Source organism: Ranitomeya variabilis, chromosome 6, assembly GCF_051348905.1.
Source record: "Ranitomeya variabilis isolate aRanVar5 chromosome 6, aRanVar5.hap1, whole genome shotgun sequence".
Taxonomy (NCBI): domain Eukaryota; kingdom Metazoa; phylum Chordata; class Amphibia; order Anura; family Dendrobatidae; genus Ranitomeya; species Ranitomeya variabilis.
In genome coordinates, this window is record NC_135237.1 from 114214598 (window position 1) to 114242405 (window position 27808).

At 44.0% G+C, this 27808-nt stretch overlaps 1 protein-coding gene across 8 annotated transcripts in view; it reads left to right on the forward strand.

Moving 5' to 3' along the window:
• Positions 1-27808, forward strand: part of RARB (retinoic acid receptor beta) — a 1117211-nt gene that overhangs the window by 576286 nt on the left and 513117 nt on the right. The window lies entirely within an intron of this gene.

Below are 27808 nucleotides of genomic sequence, written 5' to 3' on the forward strand. Positions count from 1 at the left end.
TTTTTGGGGCTGAAAGTCCCCCTCTCGGCTTATACTCGAGTCATACCGAGGGGTCAGCAGGGGACTCACCTACTCCTGGCGAGGTCCCTGCAGGTCCCTGGTTCCCCGGCGCCCCAGCTTCTTCCTGTACTGAGCGGTCACATGGTACCACTCATTACAGTAATGAATATGCTGCTCCACCTCCCATAGGGGTGGAGCCGCATATTCATTACTGTAATGAGCAGTAGCGGTGACCGCTCAGTACAGGAAGAAGCAGCAGCGCCAGGGAACCAGGGACTGCACAGCGCCAGGAGCAGGTGAGTATAACGGGGAGGGGAGCGCAGCTCTGCTCCTCGTTCCAGCCACCGCTCCACCTTCAGCGTCTTCTTCAGTGACGCTCAGGTCAGAGGGCGCGATGACGTGGTTAGTGCGCGCCCTCTGCCTGAACGTCAGTGCAGAAGATGCTGAAGATGGAGCAGCGGCCGGAACGAAGTCAGGTGAATATTGAAAGTGCCAGGGGCCTGAGCGACTGAGAGGTGAGTATGTGATTTTTTTTATCGCAGCAACAGCAAATGGGGCAAGTGTCTGTATGGATCATCTTATGAGGCCATAACGTTTGTGCAGCACTATATGGGGCAAGTGTCTGTATGGAGTATCTTATGGAGCCATAATCAACGCTTGTGCAGCATTATATGGGGTAAATATATTTATGGAGCATCCTATGGGGCCATGATTAACGTTTGTGCAGCATTATATGGGGCAAATGTCTGTATGGAACATCTTATGGGGCCATAGTCAACGTTTGTGCAGCACTATGTGGGGCAAATATCTTTATGGAGCATCTTATGGGGCCATAATCAACATTTGTGCAGCATTATATTGGGCAAATGTGTCTATGGAGCATCTTATGGGGCCATTATTAACCTTTATGCAGGATTATATGGTGCATATTTTAATATGGAGCATCTTATTAGGCCATCATAAACTTTATGGAGCATTATATGGGGCTCCTGATTCAATATGAATATTCAAAAACACTTAACCTACTGATGTCTCAATTAATTTTACTTTTATTGGTATCTATTTTTACTTTTGACATTTACCAGTAGCTGCTGCACTTCCCACCCTAGGCTTATACTCGAGTCATTAAGTTTTCCTAGTTTTTTGTGGCAAAGTTAGGGGGGTCGGCTTATACTCGGGTCAGCTTATACTCGAGTATATATGCAAAAAAAAGGGAAACGGCACAACAAAAGTTAATAAAAATGTAGTTAAATGCCCAGTGGTGTGGCAACATTTCGAATAAAACAAATCTCCGTAGAAAGGATTTGTTTTATCCAAAATGTTGCCACGCCACTGGGCATTGAAGTCCATTTTTGTAATCTTTTGCTTTGTTTCCCTTTTTTTTATTATCTGGGAGGTCATTTGACTGCTGGTCAGGGAAGCGTGCACTTAATAAGGTATTTAGTTTGGTGCTGTTCCTATTTTTTCTATTTATAATTTACAGTATATATACAGTGCCTTGTGAAAGTATTCGGCTACCTGGAACTTTTCAACTTTTTCCCACATATCATGATTCAAACATAAAGATACCAAATGTAAATTTTTGGTGAAGAATCAAAAACAAGTGGAACACAATTGTGAAGTTGAACGAAATTTAATGGTTATTTTACATTTTTGGTGGAAAATCAAAAACTGAAAAGTGGGTCGTGCAATATTATTCGGCCCCTTTAACTTAAAACTTTGTTGCGCCACCTTTTGCTGCGATTACAGCTGCAAGTCGCTTGGGGTATGTCTCTATCAGTTTTGTACATCGAGAAACTGAAATTCTTGCCCATTCTTCCTTGGCAAACAGCTCGAGCACAGTGAGGTTTGATGGAGATCGTTTGTGAACAGCAGTTTTCAGCTCTTTCCACAGATTCTCGATTGGATTGAGGTCTGGACTTTGACTAGGCCATTCTAACACCTGGATACGTTTATTTGTGAACCATTCCATTGTAGATTTTGCTTTATGTTTGGGATCATTGTCTTGTTGGAAGACAAATCTCCATCCCAGTCTCAGGTGTTTTGCAGACTCCAACACGTTTTCTTCAAGAATGGTCCTGTATTTGGCTCCATCCATCTTCCCATCAATTGTAACCATCTTCCCTGTCCCTGCTGAAGAAAAGCAGGCCCAAACCATGATGCTGCCGCCACCATGTTTGATAATGGGGATGGTGTGTTCAGGATGATGAGCTGTGTTGCCTTTAACCTCTTCATGACCTTGGGATTTTCCGTTTTTCCGTGTTCGTTTTTCGCTCCCCTCCTTCCCAGAGCCATAACTTTTTTATTTCTCCGTCCATATGGCCATGTGAGGGCTTATTTTTTTGCGGGACGAGTTGTACTTTTGAACGACATCATTGGTTTTAGCATGTCGTGTACTAGAAAATGGGAAAAAAATTCCAAGTGCGGTGAAATTGCAAAAAAAATGCCGTGCCACACTTGTTTTTTGTTTGGCTTTTTTGCTAGGTTCATTAAATGCTAAAACTGACCTGCCATTATGATTCTCTAGGTCATTACGAGTTCATAGACACCTAACATGACTAGGTTCTTTTTTATCTAAGTGGTGAAAAAATTTTCCAAACTTTGCTAAAAAAAATAAAAAGAAATTGCGCCATTTTCCGATATCCATAGCGTTTCCATTTTTTATCATCTGGGGTGGTTGAGGGCTTATTTTTTGCGTGCCCAGCTGGCGTTTTTAATGATAGCATTTTGGTGCAGATACGTTCTTTTGATCGCCCGTTATTGCATTTTAATGCGACCAAAAAAACTTAATTATGGCGTTTCGAATTTTTTTCTCGCTACGCTGTTTAGCGATCAGGTTAATGCTTTTTTTTATTGATAGATCGGGCGATTCTGAACGCGGCGATACCAAATATGTGTAGATTTGATTTTTTTTATTGATTTATTTTCAATGGGGCGGAAGGGGGGTGATTTAAACTTTTATATTTTTTTTATTTTTTTCACATTTTTTTTAACTCTTTTTTTACTTTTGCCATGCTTCAATAGCCTCCATAGGAGGCTAGAAGCAGGCACAACCCGATCGCCTCTGCTACATAGCAGCGATCTGATGTTCGCTGCTATGTAGCAGAATTGCAGGTGTGCTGTGAGCGCCGACCACAGAGTGGCGCTCACAGCTACTGGCGATCAGTAACCATAGAGGTCTCAAGGACCTCTATGGTTACAATGGAGAAGCATCGCCAACCTCCGATCATGTGACGGGGGTCGGTGATGCGCTCATTTCTGGCCGCCCGGCCGGAAGCGGTAGTTAACCCCTTCCCGACCCATGACGCCTATGCGGCGTCATGGAATGATCGCATCCCTGCAGATCGGGTGAAAGGGTTAATTCCTATTTTACCCGATCTGCAGGGAGAGGGGGAGTTGTACTTCAGCCTAGGGGGGGTGGCTTTGCCCCCACGTGGCTACGATCGCTCTGATTGGCTGTTGAAAGTGCATCAGCCAATCAGAGCAATTTGCAATATTTCACCTATGAAAATGGTGAAATATTGCAATCCAGCCATGGCCGATGCTGCAATAGCATCTGCCATGGCTGGAAATCATGTACTGGCCCCCCCCACCGCCCCCGATCTCCTCCCCAGTCGTCCGTTCTGTCAGGTACCCCCCTCCGTCCCCCTGTTCGCTCCCCCGTGCTCCTGTCCGCTCCCCCGTGCTCCTGTCCGCTCCCCCCGTCCTCCGATCCCCCCCCCTGTGCTCCGATCCACCCCCCCACCACCCCCTCATACTTACCGATCCTCCCGGTGTCCGGCCGTGTCCTCGCTGGGCGCCGCCATCTTGGAAAATGGCGGGCGCATGCTCAGTACGCCCGCCGAATCTGCAGGCTGGCAGATTCGTTACAGGTACATTTTGATCGCTGTGGTAGGTTCTACCACAGCGATCAAAATAAAAAAATAATAAATAAACTCCCCCCTTTATCACCCCCATAGGTAGGGACAATAATAAAATAAAGAAAATATTTTTTTTTCTTTTACCACTAGGGTTAGGGTTAGAACTAGGGGTAGGGTTAGGGGTAGGGTTAGGGTTACGGGTAGGGTTAGGGTTAGGGGTAGGGTTATGGCATGTGCACACAGAGCGGATCGGCCGCGGATCCGCAGCGGATCGGCCGCGGATCGGCCGCGGATCCGCAGCGGATCGGCCGCGGATCCGCAGCGGATCGGCCGCGGATCCGCAGCGGATCGGCCGCGGATCCGCAGCGGATCGGTCGCGGATCCGCAGCGGATCGGCCGCGGATCCGCAGTGGATCCGCAGCGGATTGGCCGCGGATCTGCAGCGGATTGGCAGCGGATTGGCCGCGGATCCGCAGCGGATCGGCAGCGGATCCGCAGCAGATTGGCCGCGGATCTGCAGCGGATTGGCCGCGGATCGGCAGCGGATCCGCAGCGGATTGGCCGCGGATCTGCAGCGGATTGGCAGCGGATTGGCCGCGGATCCGCAGCGGATTGGCCGCGGATCCGCAGCGGATTGGCCGCGGATCCGCAGCGGATTGGCCGCTGCGAATTCGAAGCAGTTTTCCATCAGGTTTACAGTACCATGTACACCTAAGGAAAACCAAATCTGCTGTGCCCATGGTGCGGAAAATTCCGTGCAGAAACGCTGCATTGTATTTTCCGCAGCATGTCTATTCTTTGTGCGGATTCCGCAGCGGTTTACACCTGTTCCTCAATAGGAATCCGCAGGTGAAATCCGCACAAAAAAACACTGGAAATCTGCTGTAAATCCGCAGGCAAAACGCAGTGCCTTTTACCTGCAGATTTTTCAAAAATCGTGCGGAAAAATCTCACACGAATCCGCAACGTGGGCACATACCCTTAGGGTTAGGGTTGGAATTAGGGCTAGGGTTGGAAATAGGGTTAAGAATAGGCTTGTGGTTAGGGTTACGGATAGGGTTAGGGGTGTGTTGGGGTTACAGTTGTGGTTAGGGTTGGGATTAGGGTTACGGTTGGGATTAGGGTTAGGATTAGGGTTGGAATTAGGGTTACGGTTGTGTTGCGGTTAGGGTTGTGGTTAGGGGTGTGTTGGGGTTAGGGTTGTGATTAGGGTTATGGCTACAGTTGGGATTAGGATTAGGGGTGTGTTGGGGTTAGTGTTGAAGTTAGAATTGAGGGGTTTCCACTGTTTTAGGCACATCAGGGGTCTCCAAACGCAACATGGCGCCACCATTGATTCCAGCCAATCTTGCGTTCAAAAAGTCAAATGGTGCTCCCGCCCTTCCAAGCCCCGACGTGCGCCCAAACAGTGGTTTACCCCCACATTTGGGGTACCAGCGTACTCAGGACAAACTGGGCAACAACTGTTGGGGTCCAATTTCTCCTGTTACCCTTGCAAAAATAAAAAATTACTTGCTAAAACATAATTTTTGAGGAAAGAACAATTATTTTTTATTTTCACGGCTCTGCGTTATAAACTTCTGTGAAGCACTTGGGGGTTGAAAGTGCTCACCACACATCTAGATAAGTTCCTTCGGGGGTCTAGTTTCCAAAATGGGGTCACTTGTGGGGTGTTTCTACTGTTTAGGCACATCAGGGGCTCTGCAAATGCAATGTGACGCCCGCAGACCATTCCATCAAAGTCTGCATTTCAAATGTCACTACTTCCCTTCCGAGCCCCGGCATGTACCCAAACAGTGGTTTACCCCCACATATGGGGTATCAGCGTACTCAGGAGAAACTGGACAACAACTTTTGGGGTCCAATTTCTCCTGTTACTCTTGCAAAAATAAAAAATTCTGGGCTAAAAAAATATTTTTGAGGAAAGGAAACATTTATTATTTTCACGGCTCTGCGTTATAAACTTCTGTGAAGCACTTGGGGGTTCAAAGTGCTCACCACACATCTAGATAAGTTCCCTTGGGGGTCTAGTTTCCAAAATGGAGTCACTTGTGGGGAGTTCCTACTGTTTAGGCACATCAGGGGCTCTGCAAACGCAACCTGACGCCCGCAGAGCATTCCATCAAAGTCTGCATTTCAAAACGTCACTACTTCCCTTCCGAACCCCGACGTGTGCCAAAACAGTGGTTTACCCCCACATATGGGGTATCATCGTACTCAGGAGAAACTGGAAAACAACTTTTGGGGTCCAATTTCTCCTATTACCCTTGGGAAAATAAAAAATTGTGGGCTAAAAAATCATTTTTGAGAAAAGAAAAATTATTTTTTATTTTCATGGCTCTGCATTATAAACTTCTGTGAAGCACTTGGGGGTTCAAAGTGCTCACCACACATCTAGATTAGTTCCTTGGGAGGTCTAGTTTCCAAAATGGGGCCACTTGTGCGGGAGCTCCAATGTTTAGGCACACAGGGGCTCTCCAAACGCGACATGGTGTCCGCTAATGATTGGAGCTAATTTTCCATTCAAAAAGCCAAATGGCGTGCCTTCCCTTCCGAGCCCTGCCATGTGCCCAAACAGTGGTTTACCCCCACATATGGGGTATCATCGTACTCAGGACAAACTGGACAACAACATTTGGGGTCCAATTTCTCCTATTACCCTTGGGAAAATAAAAAATTCTGGGCTAAAAATCATTTTTGAGGAAAGAAAAATTATTTTTTTATTTTCACGGCTCTGCGTTATAAACTTCTGTGAAGCACCTGGGGGTTATAAGTGTTTACTATGCATCTAGATAAGTTCCTTGGGGGGTCTAGTTTCCAAAATGGGGTCACTTGTAGGGGAGCTCCAATGTTTAGGCACACAGGGGCTCTCCAAACGCGACATGGTGTCCGCTAACGATTGGAGCTAATTTTCCATTCAAAAAGTCAAATGGCACGCCTCCCCTTCCGAGCCTTGCCGTGCACCCAAACAGTGGTTTACCCCCACATATGAGGTATCGGCATACTCAGGAGAAATTGCCCAACAAATTTTAGGATTCATTTTATCCTGTTGCCCATGTGAAAATGAAAGAATTGAGGCTAAAATAAATTTTGTGTGAAAAAAAAGTACTTTTTCATTTTTGCGGATCAATTTGTGAAGCACCTGGGGGTTTAAAGTGCTCACTATGCCTCTAGATGAGTTCCTTGGGGGGTCTACTTTCCAAAATGGGGTCACTTGTGGAGGAGCTCCAATGTTTAGGCACACAGGGGCTTTCCAAACGCGACATGGTGTCCGCTAACGATGGAGATAATTTTTCATTCAAAAAGTCAAATGGCGCTCCTTCCCTTCCGAGCCTTACCATGTGCCCAAACAGTGGTTTACCCCCACATGTGAGGTATTGGTGTACTCAGGAGAAATTGCCCAACAAAATTTAGGATCCATTTTATCCTGTTGCCCATGTGAAAATGAAAAAATTGAGGCTAAAATAATTTTTTCGTGAAAAAAAAGTACTTTTTCATTTTTACGGATCAATTTGTGAAGCACCTGGGGGTTTAAAGTGCTCACTATGCTTCTAGATAAGTTCCTTGGGGGGTCTAGTTTCCAAAATGGGGTCACTTGTGGGGGAGCTCCAATGTTTAGGCACACGGGGGCTCTCCAAACGCGACATGGTGTCCGCTAAAGATTGGAGCCAATTTTTCATTGAAAAAGTCAAATGGCGCTCCTTCCCTTCCGAGCCCTGCCGTGCGCCCAAACAGTGGTTTACCCCCACATATGAGGTATCAGCGTACTCAGGACAAATTGGACAACAACGTCCGTGGTCCAGTTTCTCCTTTTACCCTTGGGAAAATAAAAAATTTTTCGCTAAAATATCATTTTTGTGACTAAAAAGTTAAATGTTCATTTTTTACTTCCATGTTGCTTCTGCTGCTGTGAAACACCTGAAGGGTTAATAAACTTCTTGAATGTGGTTTTGAGCACCTTGAGGGGTGCAGTTTTTAGAATGGTGTCACTTTTGGGTATTTTCAGCCATATAGAACCCTCAAACTGATTTCAAATGTGAGGTGATCCCTAAAAAAAATGGTTTTGTAAATTTTGTTGTAAAAATGAGAAATCACTGGTCAAATTTTAACCCTTATAACTTCCTAGCAAAAAAAAAAATTGTTTCCAAAATTGTGCTGATGTAAAGTAGACATGTGGGAAATGTTATTTATTAACTATTTTGTGTCACATAACTCTCTGGTTTAACAGAATAAAAATTCAAAATGTGAAAATTGCGAAATTTTCAAAATTTTTGCCAAATTTCCTTTTTTTTCACAAATAAACTCAGAAATTATCGACCTAAATTTACCACTAACATGAAGCCCAATATGTCACGAAAAAACAATCTCAGAATCGCTAGGATCCGTTGAAGCGTTCCTGAGTTATTACCTCATAAAGGGACACTGGTCAGAATTGCAAAAAACGGCAAGGTCATGAAGGGGTTAAATACCGCTGTCTGCGTTTGACAGCGGCATTTAACTTGTTAATAGGCGCGGGCAGATCGCGATTCTACCCGCGCCTATTACGGGCACATGTCAGCTGTTCAAAACAGCTGACATGTCCCGGTTTTGATGCGGGGTCACCGCCGGAGCCCGCATCAAAGCGGGGCTTCTGACCTCGGACGTACTATCCTGTCCGAGGTCAGAAAGGGGTTAAGCCAAGCATATCATTTGGCATTGTTGCCAAAAAGTTCGATTTTTGTTTCATCTGAATGGAGCACCTTCTTCCACATGTTTGGTGTGTCTCCCAGGTGGCTTGTTGCAATCTTTAAACAACACTTTTTATGGATATATTTGAGAAATGGCTTTCTTCTTGCCACTCTTCCGTAAAGGCCAGATTTGTGCAGTGTACGATTGATTGTTGTCCTATGGACAGACTGTCCCACTTCAGCTGTAGATCTCTGCAGTTCATCCAGAGTGATCATGGACCTCTTGGCTGCATCTCTGATCAGTCTTCTCCATGTTTGAGATGAAAGTTTAGAGGGACGGCCGGGTCTTGGTAGATTTGCAGTGGTATGATACTCCTTCCATTTCAATATGATCGCTTGCACAGTGCTCCTTGGGATGTTTAAAGTTTTGGAAATCATTTTGTCTCCAAATCTGGCTTTAAACTTCTCCACAACAGTATCACGGACTTACCTGTTGTGTTCCTTGGTCTTCATTATGCTCTCTGTGCTTCAAGCAGTACCCTGAGACTATCACAGAGCAGATGCTTTTTTAGGAAGACTTGATTACACACGTACGTCCTTCACAAAGATTAACCTGCCCAATTCCAGCCTTTCTGAAGCACCCCCAGATCATCTCTGATCCTCTACCAAATTTCACAGTGGGTGCAAGACACTGTGGCTTGTACGCCTCTCTAGGTCTCCTTGTAACCAATAGACGACCAGGTGTTGGGCAAAGCTGAAAATTAGACTCATCAGATAAGATTGCCTTACTGCAGTCCTCTATGGTCTTTTGCATACTTCAGCCTGGCTCTCCTTTGCCTTTCATTGATGAAAGGTTTTTTTCTACCTTTACATGACTTGAGTCCTGCCTCTAGGAGCCTGTTATGAACTGTTCTTGCCATGCACTTCACCCCAGCTTCCATTTGCCATTCCTTTTGTAGGTCACTTGATGTTATCCTGCGGTTGCTGAGTGACATTCAAATAAGATGACAGTTATCCCGGTCAGTGGAGAGTCGTTTTCGCACTCTGCCGGTCTGTAGCTTTGTTGTCCCCAATGTCTGCTGCTTGACCTTGTTGTAATTGTCTGCCGTCTTACAAATTTTAAGGATGGAGGCAACATGACGCTCACTGTGTCCCTCTGCTAGTAAAGCCAGAATTGAGACCTTTTTCCCTCACTCAAGACTTTTCTTTTTATCTCTTTTGGCATGGATAAAAGTTATTTTTTCATTCCTATTTGTTTTGGGATATTACTAGCACTTGTTTTGCCATCCAGCTTTTCCTATTGCAGGAGGATTGTGAACACCACAGCAGGGTTTTTTTTATACTTTCCTTCGTTAAATAAGATTTGGTTCAGGTGATTACCTAATCAGAAGCACATTAAGTAGAATGAGGTGTACTCTGGTTGGAATTCAGCTGACACTGGAATGGAATGGCTGTCAGACATGTAGAGAAGCTGATTTTTATAAAACTGTGCAGTGGTCTCTTAATTTTTGGCAGAGCTGTATATACAATTACAGAAAGGAAAACGGGCTCTGCAAAAGTTTTGTCACCCTTGGAGTTTTGTATGCTCAGATAACTTTGACCAAGGTTCCAGACCTTAATTAGCCTATTAGGGTTATGGCTTGTTCACTACCACCGTTAGAAAAGACCAGGTGATGCAAATTTCTCAGCTTTATAAAATCACAGCCTAATGATGTTTAGCAGCAGACCTTGAAGATTTCTTGGCCCAAGAGCATTCAGCGTCACAGTACATGCCTAAGGCTAGTTTCACATTTGCGTCTATGTGCGCAGCATATCATCCGCAAATGCATGCAAAAACGCATGTAACAGCATTTTTTTTCTGCATCAGCTTACGCATGACGGCAAAAAAATGCAGCGTTTGCATGCGTTTTTGTTTGTGTTTGCGCTTTTTATGCGCATGCATTCAATATTTCCAGGACGGCATGTCTCAAAACAGTTCCTGGACGTGCGCAGTTCAAAGAACGCAAGCGCATCGAACGCATGTGTTTACATGTCCTTGCGTACGCATGCGTTCCCATAGACAGTATTACATTTTTTAACGCACTCATCCGCATGCGCATGCCTGCGCATATTTGACTCATTTTTGATGCTTTAAGAAAATGCAACATGTTGCCTTTGCCCCTCCCCGCCGCACACCGCGAAAAAACGCACGCGAACGCATACAAACACATGTCCATGTTTACACCATGTTAAAGATAGGTACACATGCGGATCTATGCGGATTGTACACTGTGCGAACAGCCGCAAATGTGAAACCAGCCTTAGACAACCATTAAGAACCTCATTGCTTACATGCTAAAGTGTGCAAGTTCATGTATTTCTACATGTGAGCCTTATACTCAATGCTGAAGAAATCTGTTTTGAAAAAATAGTTTTTCTTCTTTTCATATCAGTAACATATATATCAGTCCTGTGAATTTGATAATTGCAGTACTTTTCCTTCTTGGTGTTGCAACTTCAATATTGAAGAGTGTATGACAAGTTCCCGCTGGTACGTGACATCACTTGGTGATCAGCTCAGATCTGACTTCTGAGTGCTGCTGTGCAGGGGAAAACTAAAAGTGTTTCTGCTCCTTTATTATCAATATTTCTAGGCACCTACCAGTCCTACCTAATACTTGGTTTTATGTACCATGATTAGCTCTGTATTGATTATTGACCATAATTATAGAAACATTTCAATCAGATTTCACCATTTTGACATAGTTTCTGCATACATTAGTAATCAGAGTAACTTTTATGCCAATCTAAGAACAGAGACTATGGAAAAGCCTACATGGCAGAGTTTGGATTGAGTGGACTAGGACAATCAGGCTATGTAGGGCTAGAAGATGTAATACAGAAAATGGAATGGGAGCTAAAAGGCAGGTATTGAGAAGATCAGCAACAGAAATCTGAGACCCATCCTACCTTAGAGTTGAGCTACGGAGAGAACGGTGTCCATGAAGTGCATTAAAATGTGTGTGGGGGTTTGTTTGTGTTTTAAAGAAATAATAAGTAGGCAATTGGTTTATTATGGCATTCTGTATGGTAATGGGGGATCCTCAAGATTAGACATCCACTTTAACCTCAATCACCCGTGTTTCCAGTCTAACGGTGAAATTATTTTTAGGCATGGATGGTTTTAAAATAATAAACAGATACATGCTCACCTTCCACCGACTCCATGGACCCCAGCGCAAGCCACTCCCTAGATCCGCTTTGGCTCCATAAGCAATGACTGCTAATACGCTCTTCTAGCCCAGTCACCTTACCGCTGCAGCCAGTCACAGACTTCGATTGTACTGTGACTTGAAAGCGAAGTACACTTCACTACAGAAACTGACGCAGACCACCAGAGTGGTCCGGGCTGAATTCATTGGGGCACGCTTTTAAATAAAAAAAAAAATTGCTGAAGGTAAAGTTAGGTTTCTGGAGAGTTTTGAGGCAGCCTATGTTTTTGACTTTGAGGATTACTCATGTTTTTCAGTTAAAATGTAATGTTTGTATACGGGGGGGGGGGGGGGAATTTACACTGCTCAAAAAAATAAAGGGAACACTAAAATCCCACATCCTACATATCACTGAATGAAATATTCCAGTTGCAAATCTTTATTCATTACATAGTGGAATGTTTTGAGAACAATAAAACCTAAAAATTATCAACGTAAATCACAACTAATATCCCACGGAGGTCTGGAGTTGGAATGATGCTCAAAATCAAAGTGAGAAATGAAGTTACAGGCTGATCCAACTTCAGTGGCCTCAAGACAAGGAAATGATGCTCAGTAGTGTGTGTGGCCTCCACATGCCTGTATGACCTCCCTACAGTGCCTGGGCATGCTCCCGATGAGGAGGTGGATGGTCTCCTGAGGAATCTCCTCCCAGACCTGGACTAAAGCATCCGCCAACTCCTGGACAGTTTGTGGTGCAACGTGACGTTGGTGGATGGTGCGAGACATGATGTCTCCAATGTGTTCAATCGGATTCAGGTCTGGGGAACGGGCGGGCCAGTCCATAGCTTCACTGCATTCATCGTGCAAGAACTGCTGACACACTCCAGCCACATGGGGTCTGGTATTGTCCTGCATTATGAGGAACTCAGGGCTAACCGCACCAGCATATGGTCTCACAAGGGGTCTGAGGATCTCATCTCGGTACCTAATGGCAGTCAGGCTACCTCTGGCGAGCACATGGAGGACTGTGAGGCCCTCCAAAGAAAAAACACCCCACACCATAACTAACCCACTGCCAAACCGGTCATGCTAAAGGATGTTGCAGGCAGCAGATCACTCTCCATGGCATCTCCAGACTCTGTCACGTCTGCCACATGTGCTCAGTATGAACCTGCTTTCATCTGTGAAGAGCAAAAGGCACCAGTGGCGAATTTGCCAATACTGGCGTTCTATGGCAAATGCCAAGCGTCCTGCACAGTGTTGAGCTGTGAGCACAACCCCCATCTGTGGACGTCGGGCACTCAGACCATCCTCATGGAGTCGGATTCTAACCGTTTGTGCAGACACATGCACATTTGTGGCCTGCTGGAGGTCATTTTGCAGGGCTCTGGCAGTACTCCTCCTGTTCCTCCTTGCACAAAGGTTGAGGTAGCAGTCCTGATGCTGGGTTGTTGCCCTCCTACGGCCCCCTCCACATCTCCTGGTGTATTGGCCTGTCTCCTGGTAGCGCCTCCAGCTTCTGGACACTATGGTGACAGACACCGCAAACCTTCTTGCCACAGCTCGCATTGATGTGCCATCCTGGATGAGCTGCACTACCTGAGCCACTTGTGTGGGTTGTAGAGTCCGTCTTATGCTACCACGAGTGTGAAACCACAACCAACATTCAAAAGTGACCAAAACATCAGCCAGAAAGCATTGGTACTGAGATGTGGTCTGTGGTCCCCACCTGCAGAACCACTCCTTTATTGAGTGTGTCTTGATAATTGACAATAATTTCCATCTGTTTTCTATTCCATTTGCACAACAGCATGTGAAATTGATTGGCCGTCTGCTTCCCGCACTGACTGTGAGCGTCGGCCGGCCGTAAAGCACAGTCAGTGCGGGAAGCAGACGGCCAGGGACCTGACGGACATCAGAAGGTGAGTATGTACTGTTTTTTTTTACATTTACAATGGTAAACAGGGTAAGCATCGGGTTACTAAGCGCGGCCCTGTGCTTAGTAACCCGATGTTTACCCTGGTTACCCGGGGACTTCGGCATCGTTGGTCGCTGGAGAGCTGTCTGTGTGACAGCTCTCCAGCGACCACACAGCGACGCTGCAGCGATCGGCATCGTTGTCGATATCGCTGCAGCGTCGCTTAATGTGACGGTACCTTAAGTGGACAGTTTGATTTCACAGAAGTTTGACTTACTTGGAGTTATATTCTGTTGTTTAAGTGTTCCCTTTATTTTTTTGAGCAGTGTATTTGTTTGGAGCTTACAGCCCTCAAGGAAATAAGGTGGAAAGTGATATATTATTTCCTATATGGTATGATGCATTTTTGCACAAAAGAAATAGGGTCGCTGCTGCAGAAAGCTGATGGTGGCAGCAGGAGTGGAGTGATGCCGTGGGCCTCGTGTTGGGAGGCTGCGAGCCCTGAGTATTGAGAAAATGTCAGCAGTGAGCGGATTCCCCACACTTTTTCTCTGCATTGGCCTTTGGGAAAATGGCCACCTCCGACAGCTTGTGTGCAGATTGGAATCTCAAGAGCTAACATCTTGGGAGCTGAGATCTTAATCTGCATATGCGCAAATGGAGGTGGCCATTTTCCCCATTCCCAATCTAGAGTTATAAATGGGAAGTGCCGGGGCTCTGCTCATTGCCAACATTTTCTGAAAGTCCAGGCCTTGCATTGCCGGGACACCCTCTTCTCCCAGCCCGTGGCCCGCAGCATCGATCCACTCCTGCCACCACCGACCTCTTGCAGCAGCGACCCTGCCTCCTGTGACCCCACTCCAACTCACCGATTTCCCTGGTAACCTTACATTCGGATTACAGGATGCACCCCCACTTTCCTCCCAAATTTGGGGTACAAAAGTGCTTCATATAATCTAAAACATATGGTAAATGCTAAAAAGAAATGGAGAAATCATCCATACCCATGTCATGAATAGATGATCATATTGTGTGATTTACTTTATCTGCAAATCTCCGTTTAGTAGCATATGATTGACAAGTACTTTTGAAATGACAGATCATGGGTTTTTTTATGTTGATTTAGTGATGTCACTATGTAATGATGGACACTGCCAGGAATGCATGTTCCATAGAGATAGGTGAATTTAGTGGCATTGAATTCTTCTTTAATTTCGGCAAAAATTCCACATTATGAAGAATACAGAATTGTTTTTTTATTCGCTACACACAAATTCAGCAAAGTGCCAGCCAGCTGCAGGCACTGTCTTACTGAACAGTAGAGGATCGGCAAATCTTGTATTAGGTTTATCATGCTCCAGGGTCTGGAGAGACCCCAGATCCTTATAGGGAACATTCAATTTGTAGAGAATAACTTAGCTGCAAAACAAATTCCCAGTAAAGTCTGCACAATTTAGAGAATTTGAATGTCATAGTCTGCACAATTTAGAGAATTAGAATTTCATAAGATCCGCTCACATCTAAAACGGTATCTCATGCCCATGATCTTGGAGAAAGCTGATGCATTAACACGCTCTGAGGAAACGTTGACCATATGGATTTTAAGCTATAAGAAGGTAAAACTGTTAAAAGTAAGAGAAACCACGCAGCAAAGTTTCATTAGGTCATGCTTGAAATTCCTAAAACATCCATCAAGCAGTAGAGAGATATTGTACCGGTACATGTCATGTTTTATTTGAGGCCTCGGCACACTTTGTTGTAACGTCTTTTATAAATAAATGTTCACATACTCTCTTTCTCTTCTGCAGAACACAATAAGATATCTTCACTTCCGAGTCCAGAATATTTAGTAAAAAAAAAAATAAGAAAGATCTTACTATAGTTAATAGAGACCATCATACGCTATTGGTGTCTTATATTTGTCGACTCTGACTTTGCTTTTCATTTCATTTTGGTTTTCTGTTGCTGCAGAAAATGGGACCGAACTCTCAGGCTGGCGTCACACTCAGCGTATGGAAATACGGTCCGTATTTTACATGTGTAATACGCAGAAATTGTCCCAAAACAGTGATCCGTATGTCATCCGTAGGCAGGGTGTGGCAGCGTATTTTACGCATGTCATCCTCCGTATGTAATCCGTATGGCATCCATACAGCAAAATTTTCTCGCCAGCTTGCAAAATGGACATAGAATGGATCCATGGGCTCAAATATTCGTGAATACATATATACAGTCTATATATATATACATATATATATATATATATATATATATATATATATATATATATATAATGTCAGTGAGACACACACACATATATATATATATATATATATATATATATATATATATATATATATATATATATATATATATATATATATATATATAATTATATAAAGCTGAATGTGTGTGTGTATGTGTGTGTGTATGTCCGTGATTGGCATCTGCACCGTCGCAGCTACAGCCACAAAATTTTGCACAGTCACACGTCTGGATCCCGAGAGCGTCATAGGCTATGTTGTGAGGCGAAATTTTAACCCCGCTCGTTCCAATTCACCAAACAATTTTGCCCCTATCTACATAATGGGGAAAAAAGTGAAAGGAAAAGTGTTAGAGGCAAATTGACAGCTGCCAGATGTGAACAAGGGGGACTTAAAGAGTGACAGCGATGGCGCCAAAGAGTATATACCGTACAGTTGCTAAGGTGGGGCCCCAACATGGGATACTCACCACACACGGGGATATGAACACACACATAAAATGCGCCACACACTAGCACGTGCTTGAACACATATATCACCCTCAGCACACATTTCACCACACATACACCAACCTCGCCACATAAAAGTCGAAACACAAAAGTCGCAGCTCAAAACTCGCCGCGCGCAAAACTCGCCACATGCAAAATTAGGCTCACGCAAAACTCGCCACATGTGCAAAACTCACCTCATGGAAAACTCGCCACACGCAAAACTTGCACACGCGGAAAAATTGCCACATGCACAAAAGTTGCAACACATGCAAAAGTTGCCTCACACAAAACTTGCACATACTCAAAACGCACCACACATAAAACTCGCCACGCGCAATACTCGCCATGCGCAAAACTTGCTGCACACAACTTGCTACACTAATCTGTCACATGCAACTCGACACACAAAAAGTTGCTACACGCATGTCGCCACACAAAACTCATCTCACAAAAGTCGCTACATGCATGTTGCCACACGCAACTCAACACACACAACTTGATACATGAAACTCGCCCTAAAACACACACAAGTCTGGTATTATCCTTCAAAAATAAAAATCTGATTAATAAGCAAACTACAAGAGCAACAAATGTACCATATAGGAAATACGGCAGCTGTCAGTCACATGACCTGTCTATTATGTGTATGTGTGAGCTAATATATACTGCCAGGGCGGAGGGCTTCCTGTTGGCTGGGGATTTATCAGGCTGCCAATTTAGCTTACAAATATTGAGGTAAAAATACAGACCAAATAACGTGTGAACGTGGTCTAATACAGGAGGAGATGACATACAGATATATACTATATACAGGGGAGATGACACAGATATATACTATATACAGGAGAGATGACACAGGTATATACTATATACAGGAGGAGATGACACACAGGTATATACTATATACAGGAGGAGATGACACACACATATATGCTATATACAGGGGAGATGACACACAGGTATATACTATATACAGGAGGAGATGACACACTGGTATATACTATATACAGGGGAGATGACATACAGGTATATACTATATACAGGGGAGAAGACACACAGGTATATGCTATATACAGGGGAGATGACACACAGGTATATACTGTATACACGGGAGATGACAAACAGGTATACACTATATATAGGAGGAGATGACACACTGGTATATACTATATACAGGGGAGATGACATACAGGTGCATACTATATACAGGGGAGATGACACACAGTTATATTCTATCTAGAGGGGAGATGACACACAGGTATATACTATATACAGGGGAGATGACACACAGGTATATACTATATACAGGAGGAGATGACATACAGGTACATACTACATACAGGTACATACTATATACAAGGGAGATGACACACAGATATATACTATATACAGGAGGAGATGAGACACAGGTATATACTATATACAGGAGGAGATGACACACATGTATATACTATATACAGGGGAGATGACACGAATATACTATATACAGGAGGAGATGACACACAGATATATACTATATACAGGAGCAGATGACACACAGATAAATACTATATACAGGAGGAGATGACACACAGGTATATACTATATACAGGAGGAGATGACATACAGGTACATACTAAGTACCTATAATAACAGTAAGTGTTATGTCTTTAAATGCAATAGGCCCACAATATATATATATTTTTTTTCTTGGGACCACCTTTCTTATCTGTAAGGTATTGTTTACCCTAAGTAAGTGTTATGTCTTTAAATGCAATAGGCCCGCAATATATATATATATTTTTTTTCTTGGGACCACCTTTCTTATCTGTAAGGTATTGTTTATCCTATGTAAGTGTTATGTCTTTAAATGCAATAGGCCCGCAATATATATATATTTTTTTTTTCTTGGGACCACCTTTCTTATCTGTAAGGTATTGTTTACCCTATGTAAGTGTTATGTCTTTAAATGCAATAGGCCCGCAATAAATATATATTTTTTTTCTTGGGACCACAGAAACACTATATACAGGAGGAGATGACACACAGGTATATACTATATACAGGAGCAGATGACACACAGGTATATACTATATACAGGAGGAGATGACTTACAGGTATATACTATATACAGGAGGAGATGACACACGTATATACTATATACAGGAGGAGATGACATACAGGTATTTACTATATAAAAGAGGAGATGACACATAGGTATATAGAGGAGGAGATGACATACAGCAGGTGTATACTATATACAGGGGAGATGACATACAGGTACATACTTTATACAGGAGATGACATACAGTTATATACTATATATAGGAGGAGATGACATACAGGTATATAGTATATACAGAAGAGATGACATACAGGCATATACTATATACAGGAGGAGATGAGACATAGGTATATACAATATACAGGAGAAGATGACATACAGCAGGTATATACTATTTACAGGGGAGATGACATACAGGTATATACTATATACAGGAGATGACATACAGGTGTATACTATATATAAGGGAGATGACAAACATGTATATACTGAGGTGAAAATGAGGGGTGTGAGGTGAAAATGAGGGGTGTGAGGTGAAAATGAAAAGATGTGAGTGCAAAATGAGAGGAGTGAGGGAAAATAGTGGAGTGATCGGAAAATGACAGATGTGAGGTCGAAATGACAAGTGTTAGGGGGGAATGAGAGGAGTGAGGGGGAAAATAAGAGGAGTGAGGGGGAAATGAGAGGTGTAAGGGAGAAAATGAGAGATGTGAGGGGGAAAATGAGAGGCGTGATGGGAAAATAAGAGAAGTGAGGTGCTATAACTAACCACAGATATTTACTATGCCCAGGCAACGCCGGGCTCTTCAGCTAGTATCTCTCTCTCTCTCTCTCTCTCTCTCTCTCTCTCTCTCTCTCTCTCTCTCTCTCTCTCTCTCTCTCTCTCTCTCTCTCTCTCTCTCTCTCTCTCTCTCTCTCTCTCTTTATATATATATATATACATAAATTTATATTTCATACAGCTCTAGATAGCAGAAAAGCCGGTAATTCAATTGTCGGCTTTTGCTATCTCCTTCCCAAACCCGACATGATATGAGACATGGTTTACATACAGTAAACCTTTTCATGTCCTTTTTTTTTGCATATTCCTCACTACTAATGTTAGTAGGGTGTGTGTGGCTCTAGCTGTTAAAATAAAGGGTTAAATCGCGGAAAAAAATGGCGTGGGCTCCTGCCCCATAGAGAAACATCGGTCCGTGTGCATTACATAGTTTTTGCGCCTCTCATACGTCTGTAAAACTCTCTAGTGTGACGCCGGCCTCAGATGTGAGCCCAGCTTTGGTCAGGAATGATTTCCATATGATGGTCATGTTAAGTTTATCTTTGCATTGTTAACACAATTGCAGTATCCGTTTATATTTATTCTTGATATTATTTGTATAATTACCTTATTATAATTACGTGCTTTGCAAATTTCATTTATTACATTATTTCTCACCAGGTTAAGGCCAGGTTTTCTTTACTGAAGAGTTCAACAAACATGGCTGCTGTCCACTTTATTCCAGCAGCTGCATAGATATTGAAATCTCTGCATATATCAGATTGCACTGGAATGATATCTGAGTACAGTATGATGTTTCACTCCCATAGACTTGTATGAGTGCATGTGAGCCGAGTCTCGCTGCCACTCAAAACATGCGGAGATTGTTCTCTCGTACTGAATCGTCTTGAGAAAATAATTGCTGATCTGCTCTGCCCCATAGTATAACACTGGGCCGAGTGCTATCCAATATTTTATCGCATAGCACTCGGCCGTGTTATACGGTAGTGTGATCTGACCTAGTAGAGCACATGTGGGATGTGTCACCCATTAAATATGGAACAGTCACACATTGCTCAGATGTGCACCTTCTGAGAGATGGATAATGGCAATAAAGTGCAGCATCTCTGGAACAAGAACCAGTTGTCCTACATGGAACTCAAAGTACAGCTTGAAAATTCTTTATGCTATGTGGATAGTTGAGGACTAGGCAGTTCAGTGTTCCTTGTAGGTACATATCACACTAGGAGTCATTTTATAGAAAGACAATTAAAGAGCTTTTCAGGTGTCGGAAAACTCTGCTTCACTGGCTGAATTTATTTATTTTTTTAAATTGATCTTTCCTACCCTCCCTGGGTCCGGTCCAGTGCAGTAGCGTAGCTACCGGGGGGACATAGGGTGTGAGCACCCCGGGTTGGTGCTTATACAGTTACCTTCTGCGGCAGAGCAAGGAGAATCGATCTCCCTCGCTATGGGGCCCCTGAGCAGGCGGGAGGGCCCGGTGCCAGCAGTGGGCCCCCCGCCTGTCATCGCAGGGTCAGCTGTACCGGCATTTAGCCGATACAGCTGACCACAATGATGAGGGAAGGAGCGCTGCGCTCCTTCCCCCATCATCACCCTGTCAGCGTCTGACGTCGGCGATGCTGACAGCGGGCACGATGAGTCACAGCCCGGCGCCCGCTGTCAGGAGACGAGCGAGAGCTCAGAGCAGCGCAGGAACCAGGAAGAAGAGATGTGAGTATTTATTTTTTTTAAGGGGTGCTGCCTTATACTACAGAATCTGCCTATGGGGGAGTGCTGTCTTATACTACAGGGTCTGCCTATGGGGGGGTCTGCCTAATAGTACAGGATCTGCCTATGGGGGGTCTGCTAATACTACAGAATCTGCCTATGGGGGGCGTCTGCTTAATACAGGGTCTGCCTATGAGGGGTCTGCCTAATACTACAGGGTCTGCCTGTGGGGGGTCTGCCTTATACTACAGGGTCTGCTTTATACTGGGGGTCTGCCTTATACTACAGGGTCTGCCTATGGGGGGTCTGCCTAATACTACAGGGTCTGCCTAATGCTGCAGGGTCTGCCTTATACTACAGGGTCTGCCTATGGAGGGTGCTGTCTTATACTACAGGATCTGCCTATGGGGGTACTGTCTTACACTACATGGTCTGCCTATGGGGGTGCTGCCTTATAGTACAGGGTCTGTGTTGTGAAATTGGATTCTGGGCTCCCCCGGTGGCCACTTGTGGAATTGAACTTGTGTGCATCATCCCCTCTGTTCACCTGCTCCTATCAGGATGTGGGAGTCGCTATATAACCTTGCTCCTCTGTCAGTTTCTTGCCGGTCAACAATGTAATCAGAAGCCTTCTGTGCTTGTTCCTGCTACTAGACAACTCCCAGCTAAGTTGGACTTTTGTCCTTGTGTGTTTTTGCATTTTGTTCCTGTTCACAGCTGCTGTTTCGTTACTGTGTCTGGAAAGCTCTTGTGATCGGAAATTGCCACTCTGGTGTTATGAGTTAATGCTAGAGTCTTAAAGGAATTTCTGGATGGTGTTTTGATAGGGTTTTCTGCTGACCATGAAAGTGTCCTTTCTGTCTTCCTGCTATCTAGAAAGCGGACCTCGATTTTGCTAAACCTATTTTCATACTACGTTTGTCATTTCATCTAAAATCACCGCCAATATATGTGGGGGCCTCTGTCTGCCTTTTGGGAAAATTTCTCTAGAGGTGAGCCAGGACTGTCTTTTCCTCTGCTAGGATTAGGTAGTTCTCCGGCTGGCGCTGGGCATCTAGGGTTAAAAGACGTAGGCATGCTACCCGGCCACTTCTAGTTGTGCGGCAGGTTTAGTTCATGGTCAGTATAGTTTCCATCTTCCAAGAGCTAGTTCTCATATATGCTGGGCTATGTTCTCTCGCCATTGAGAATCATGACAGGTCTGCCTTTGGGGGTGCTACCTTATACTACAGGGTCTGCCTATGGAGGTGCTGCCTTATATTACAGGGTCTGCCTATAGGGGTGCTGTCTTATACTGCAGGGTCTGCCTATAGGGGTGCTGCTTTATATTACAGGGTCTGCCTGTAGGGTGCTACCTTATACTATAGGGTCTGCCTATGGGGTGCTGCCTTATACTACAGGGTCTGCCTATGGGGTGCTGCCTTATACTACAGGGTCTACCTATGGGTTGCTGCCTTATACTACAGAGTCTGCCTATGGGTGCTGCCTTGTGCTATAGAGTCTGCCTATGGGGTGCATTATACAATATAGAGTAGGCCTATGGGGAGTGCATTATACTATATTGAGGACTATCTGGTGCATTACACTATATTGAGGATGATCTGGTGCATTATACTATATGGATTCTATCTAGAGGGGCATCATACAGTGTGGAGATTACAGTGGTGGAGCCATCAAACAGTTTGGAGGCTACCAAGGGGTCAGTATACTGTGTATAAGAGAGCATCATACTGTGTATAGGGGAGCTGTACAGGAGGCAAACTCGGGACATTATTACATGTAAAGTGGGCACTTGTTGTTATAGGGGAACTCAGGTTACTGTGACTGTCAAAGGGGCACACAGGACAATATTACTTTCTAGGGGGCAAAATATGGGCCCTGTTTTCTAGGGCACTTACACCCGGCATTACTATATTCTATAGGGTAGCTTTTGAATTTAGAGAGCACACAGAACCACACAGCAGGTGCAGTAATAGGGACACATGGCAGCAGCGGCATCTACCACTGACCATATGGCGGTAATACCCATGTTGGTCGTTATATAGAGATTATCTTCAGTAACATTGCTGTCCTCTGCTGAGGTTCTCCTCCACTATTAGGGCGCATCACTGAGTTGTAATCAATGTTACCTGGTTAGGGGCCCACTCAGAAGCTTTGCCCCCCTGAACCAAAGCCCCAGCTACGCCTCTGGTCCAGTGCTAAGTCCTTACCTCTGCCTCTGATGTCTGTTATTGTCTGCAGTGCTGAAGTCATGTCAACAGCACTGCAACCAGTCAGTGAACTCAGCGACTCTGAACCACTTCACAGCATGAACCGCTGAGAGGCACTGAAGTATCTCATCGCCTGCAGTGCTGTCTACATGATGTCCATGTCACAAACAGTTATGGTTTTCTGAGGGCAAAGTGCTGTCTTACCCATTACTAAAAGATATGCCTTCCTTTACGCCTTCACAACATCTGCCATACATGTACTGTGTGATGATTGCGCGGGCTCTCTCCCAGTGCTGGCACAATCATCAGCGGGTGTCAGCATTATGCGATAGCTGACTCCCTGCGGCAATGTACAAGATTGGTGCTAGCGCTGATCGCGGACGTTCAACCCCTCTGATGCTGCTTTCAATATTGACAGTGACACAGCCACGACATATTCAGCTGCGGCGGCGATTAGCTGATTAGCCGGCGCGCTCCATGTATCCGAATTTCCTCTGCAACTTAGAATAAGCGGGGAACCGAAGAAATTCGCTCAACTCTAATAATAAAGTGACTACTTTATTTACGCTCTCCTTTCTGAGCTCATCTGTGGTTGTAGAGATTCTCGGCAGCGCTGGAGTCCTGGGTTCAAATCCCACCAAGGACAACATCTGCAAGGAGTTTGTATATTCTCCCCGTGTTTGCGTGGGTTTCCTCTGGGTTCTCCGGTTTCCTCCCACATTCCAAAGACATACTGGTAGGGAATTTAGATTGTGAGCCCCAATGGGGACAGTGAAGATAATGTGTGCAAACTGTAAAGCGCTGCGGAATATGCTAGCGCTATATAAAATAAAGATTATTATTATATTATTATTATTTTGTAAATAGGATTTTGTGCCCTTTTATAAGGTTCCTTTAAAGGGCCACTGTCACCCCCTCCAGCCGTTATAAACTAAAAGAGCCACCTTGTGCAGCAGTAATGCTGCAGTCTAACAAGGTGGCTCTTTTAGTTTTTGGTGCATGTATTCCCAAAATAAAGCGTTTTATAACTTCTCCAAAATACCTGTCTTTCGCCAGGGATGCAGGTCCTCACCCCCCTGCTTGAAACGCCACACTGCCGTCACTCAAATCTTCAGGGGCGCCGGGCGCCGCCCCCTCCGCGCTATTTTTGCATGAAATCCGGCGCCTGCGCTGTGTAGTAGTGTCTAGTGCAGGCGCAGTGAGCTCTGGCCCTCTGACGTCACAGCCAGGCTTGCAGACGGCGCCAGTGCGGCCACCCACCTTGTGCATCCCAGTCCCGCAGTGTGTTATGCATTATGCACAGTGCGGGGCTGGGATTACCAAGGTGGGTGGCCGCACAGGCGCAGTCTGCAAGACTGCATCGGAGGTCAGACGGCCAGAGCTCACTGCGCCAGCACCAGACAATACTACACAGCGCAGGCGCCGGATTTCATGCGAAAACAGCGCGGAGGGGGCGGCACCCGGCACCCCTGAAGATTTGAGTGACGGCAGTGTGGCGTTTCAAGCAGGGGGGTGAGGACCTGCCTCCCTGGCGAAAGACAGGTATTTTGGAGAAGTTATAAAATGCTTTATTTTGGGAATACATGCACCAAAAACTAAAAGAGCCACCTTGTTAGAATGCAGCATTACTGCTGCACAAGGTGGCTCTTTTAGTTTATAACGGCTGGAGGGGGTGACAGTGGCCCTTTAAGCTCCAACAAGACTGTTTGTTTTAGTAAATACTTGCATTCTACATAAAGTAACATATCTGGAGCATATTATCATAGAACATTATGATAATATGTTAATGCAGTGTTCCAGTGTTAATCCTTCTAGAAATATATGAATATATGAACAAATGGGTATAACCGTTGTCAATCCTTGTCAATGAAGTGTTTCTCCACATTCTCTGACTGACACTATCCAATGAGCACTGATATTTCACACAATCTATTGACAACTAGAATAGTACACCAAGGTGTTGTTAGACCCTTACATTTCCAGGAGAAATAAGAGAGGAGTCACACATGGCATGCAAGCATTTGCAACAACATGCAGTTTGTTGCTTGCCTCTTAGTACAAATGCAATGTACTTTAACCCTTGACACGGCATATTATAGGATTACACATGTATTTATTTTACTTACATAGCACCATCATATTTCGCTTTACAGACATCATCATCACTGCTCCCACTGGGGTTCACAATCTAAATTATCTCTCAGTGTATTTTTTGGCATGTTGGAGGAAACTGGAGTTCCTGGAGGGAACCTACACAAACACAGGGAGAACATACAAACTCCTTGTAGAGAGGCTCAATTACTGCAAAGCGGCAGTGCTAATCACTGAGCCTCCGTGCTGCTCATTTTTCAATTTCTTATTCTTATTACATTTTCTTATTACTTTAAACTGTTTAATGTAAAACTGCAAATAAAATAGAAATATCATGTTCCTTCTGTATTTTCCCCCTAGCCTATTCCGCTGCACTTTACAATTAATGCGCATATTGTTTCACACATGTTTAGTACATATTTTTAACGCAAAGTTAAAACCATGAAATGTTTTTTGTTGCGTTTGTGCAGTTTGAACAGCGACTATAATTGGCTAAACATGCGTCAACCTATTTCCTTCTGGAAAAAAGCTAAATATGAAGAGTGGATGGCTTTTTCCAACATTGTGTTATGGTAAGAAAATGTTTACGTGGTCAGCTAAAAGCCCTGTCTGTTATGCTGATCTTCCTAAAAGAACTAGGTTAAATATGTTGTGTGGTGTTTATAGAAGGAAGAAAGTTCTAGCTCATATTATTCCCTTTCAGCAAGGCACATAAAGTCACTTTTAAATTGGTCTACATTGTCCAGCAGCGATAACATATGTTTTCTCATAGTCCCCTGACATAAAGTATAAAGACAGGAAGCCAACTACGCAAACAATAAAATGCATTTAGCCCAGATTTACTTCTGTGATGTGTTACAGTCTGGGTGGCCATAACTCCACATTATGCAGTATTATGCCTGTATCAACAGGATTAACGGACACCTTGGGGAAGAAAAGAACAATTCTCTAAGCAAAAATCTAGAAATGAGCAGCTTTCAGGCAGATGTACAGTAATGTCTTTCACCTCTGTTGGTCAGAAAACAAATTTGCCCTTGTAGAAGCTTTCGACTAACGCACCTGGGAGGGATGTGCCGCTCTCAGTCTCGGTAATTCTGCAGTTAAAATGACAAATTACTGGACTCTATATTGGAAGCAAGAATAATGAAAACACATATAATGTGCATTTCTTACTCTCCATTAAACGACGAGTTGGTCATCAGGCAGTATTGCATCTGCAAGTAATACAACCTTCCACCACTTTAGAATTGTTGCCGTTGATTGGCATTATTATTCTTAAATGGTGGGTAACGTAGATTATTTTTTATGTTACAGGGTAAACAAGCATTAGAGCATGAAAGTGCTGTATAAAGCAAGTGGTAAACCGTGTTTGCTGACCGTTGTATTGTCTTCCAGTGCTTGTTGAAGTTCCCGCCAAGTCCTCCAATACTGCAAGTTCATACTAATAATATAAAGCAGTGGTCTTCAGTCTTTCTTAACCTAAAAGCCACAGATAGATGGTCGCAAACCACATCCAGAGACCTCTAAGTAGTGACACCCAGAGCTTACTATTACCGGTATAGCGACAGCCAAAATTTCCACCACCAAAATCACACTGAGACTCTGTGCCATCCTGCCTTATAGGCAGCATAGTTTCAACCAGGGGTTTGCACCTTACCCTATTTTGGTATTCTTGCATCAAGCACTCCCACCATAGCTTCAAGCATCCACCTACATTGCGGAAAATAAGTATTTGATACACTGCCGATTTTGCTAATTTTCCCACCTACAAAAAATGCAGAGGTCTGTAATTTTATGGTAGGTACACTTCAACTGTGAGAGACAGAATGTAATAATAAAAAAAAACTGAAAATCACATTGTATCATTTTAAAATAATTAAATTGCATGAAATAAGTATTTGATCATCTACCAACCAGCAAGAATTCTGGCTCACAGACCTGTTTTTCTCTAAGAAGTCCTCCTACTCTGGACTCATTACCTGTATTAATTACACCTGTTTGAACTCATTACCTGTGTGAAAAACACCTGTCCACTCAGTCAATCACACACCAACCTCTCCACCATGGCCAAGACCAGAGAGCTGTCTAAGGACATCAGGCACAAAATTGTAGACCTGCACAAAGCTGGCATGGTCTACAGGACAATAGGCATGCAGCTCAGAGAGAAGGCAACTACTGTTGGTGCAAATATTAGAAAATGGAAGAAACACAAGATGACTGTAAATCACCCTGGGTGTAGGGCTCCATGCAGGATCTCACCTCATGGAGTAAGGATTATTCTAGAAAATTCTTCCAGTTCTCTGAGATTCCTGAGTCACCTTGCATGTACTGCTATTTTGAGGTGTAGCCACAGATTTTCAATGATCAGATCAGGGGACTGTGATGGCCATTGTAAAGCCTTCAGCTTGCGCCTCGGTAGTATATTGTGGATTTGAAATGTGTTTAGGATCATTATCCATTTGTAGAAGCCTTTTTTCAACATCAGTTTTTTTACAGATGGTGTTATGTCTGCATAAAAAAATTGTTAAAATTTAATTGAATTCATTCTTCCCTCTACCCGTGAATTGTTTCCCATGTC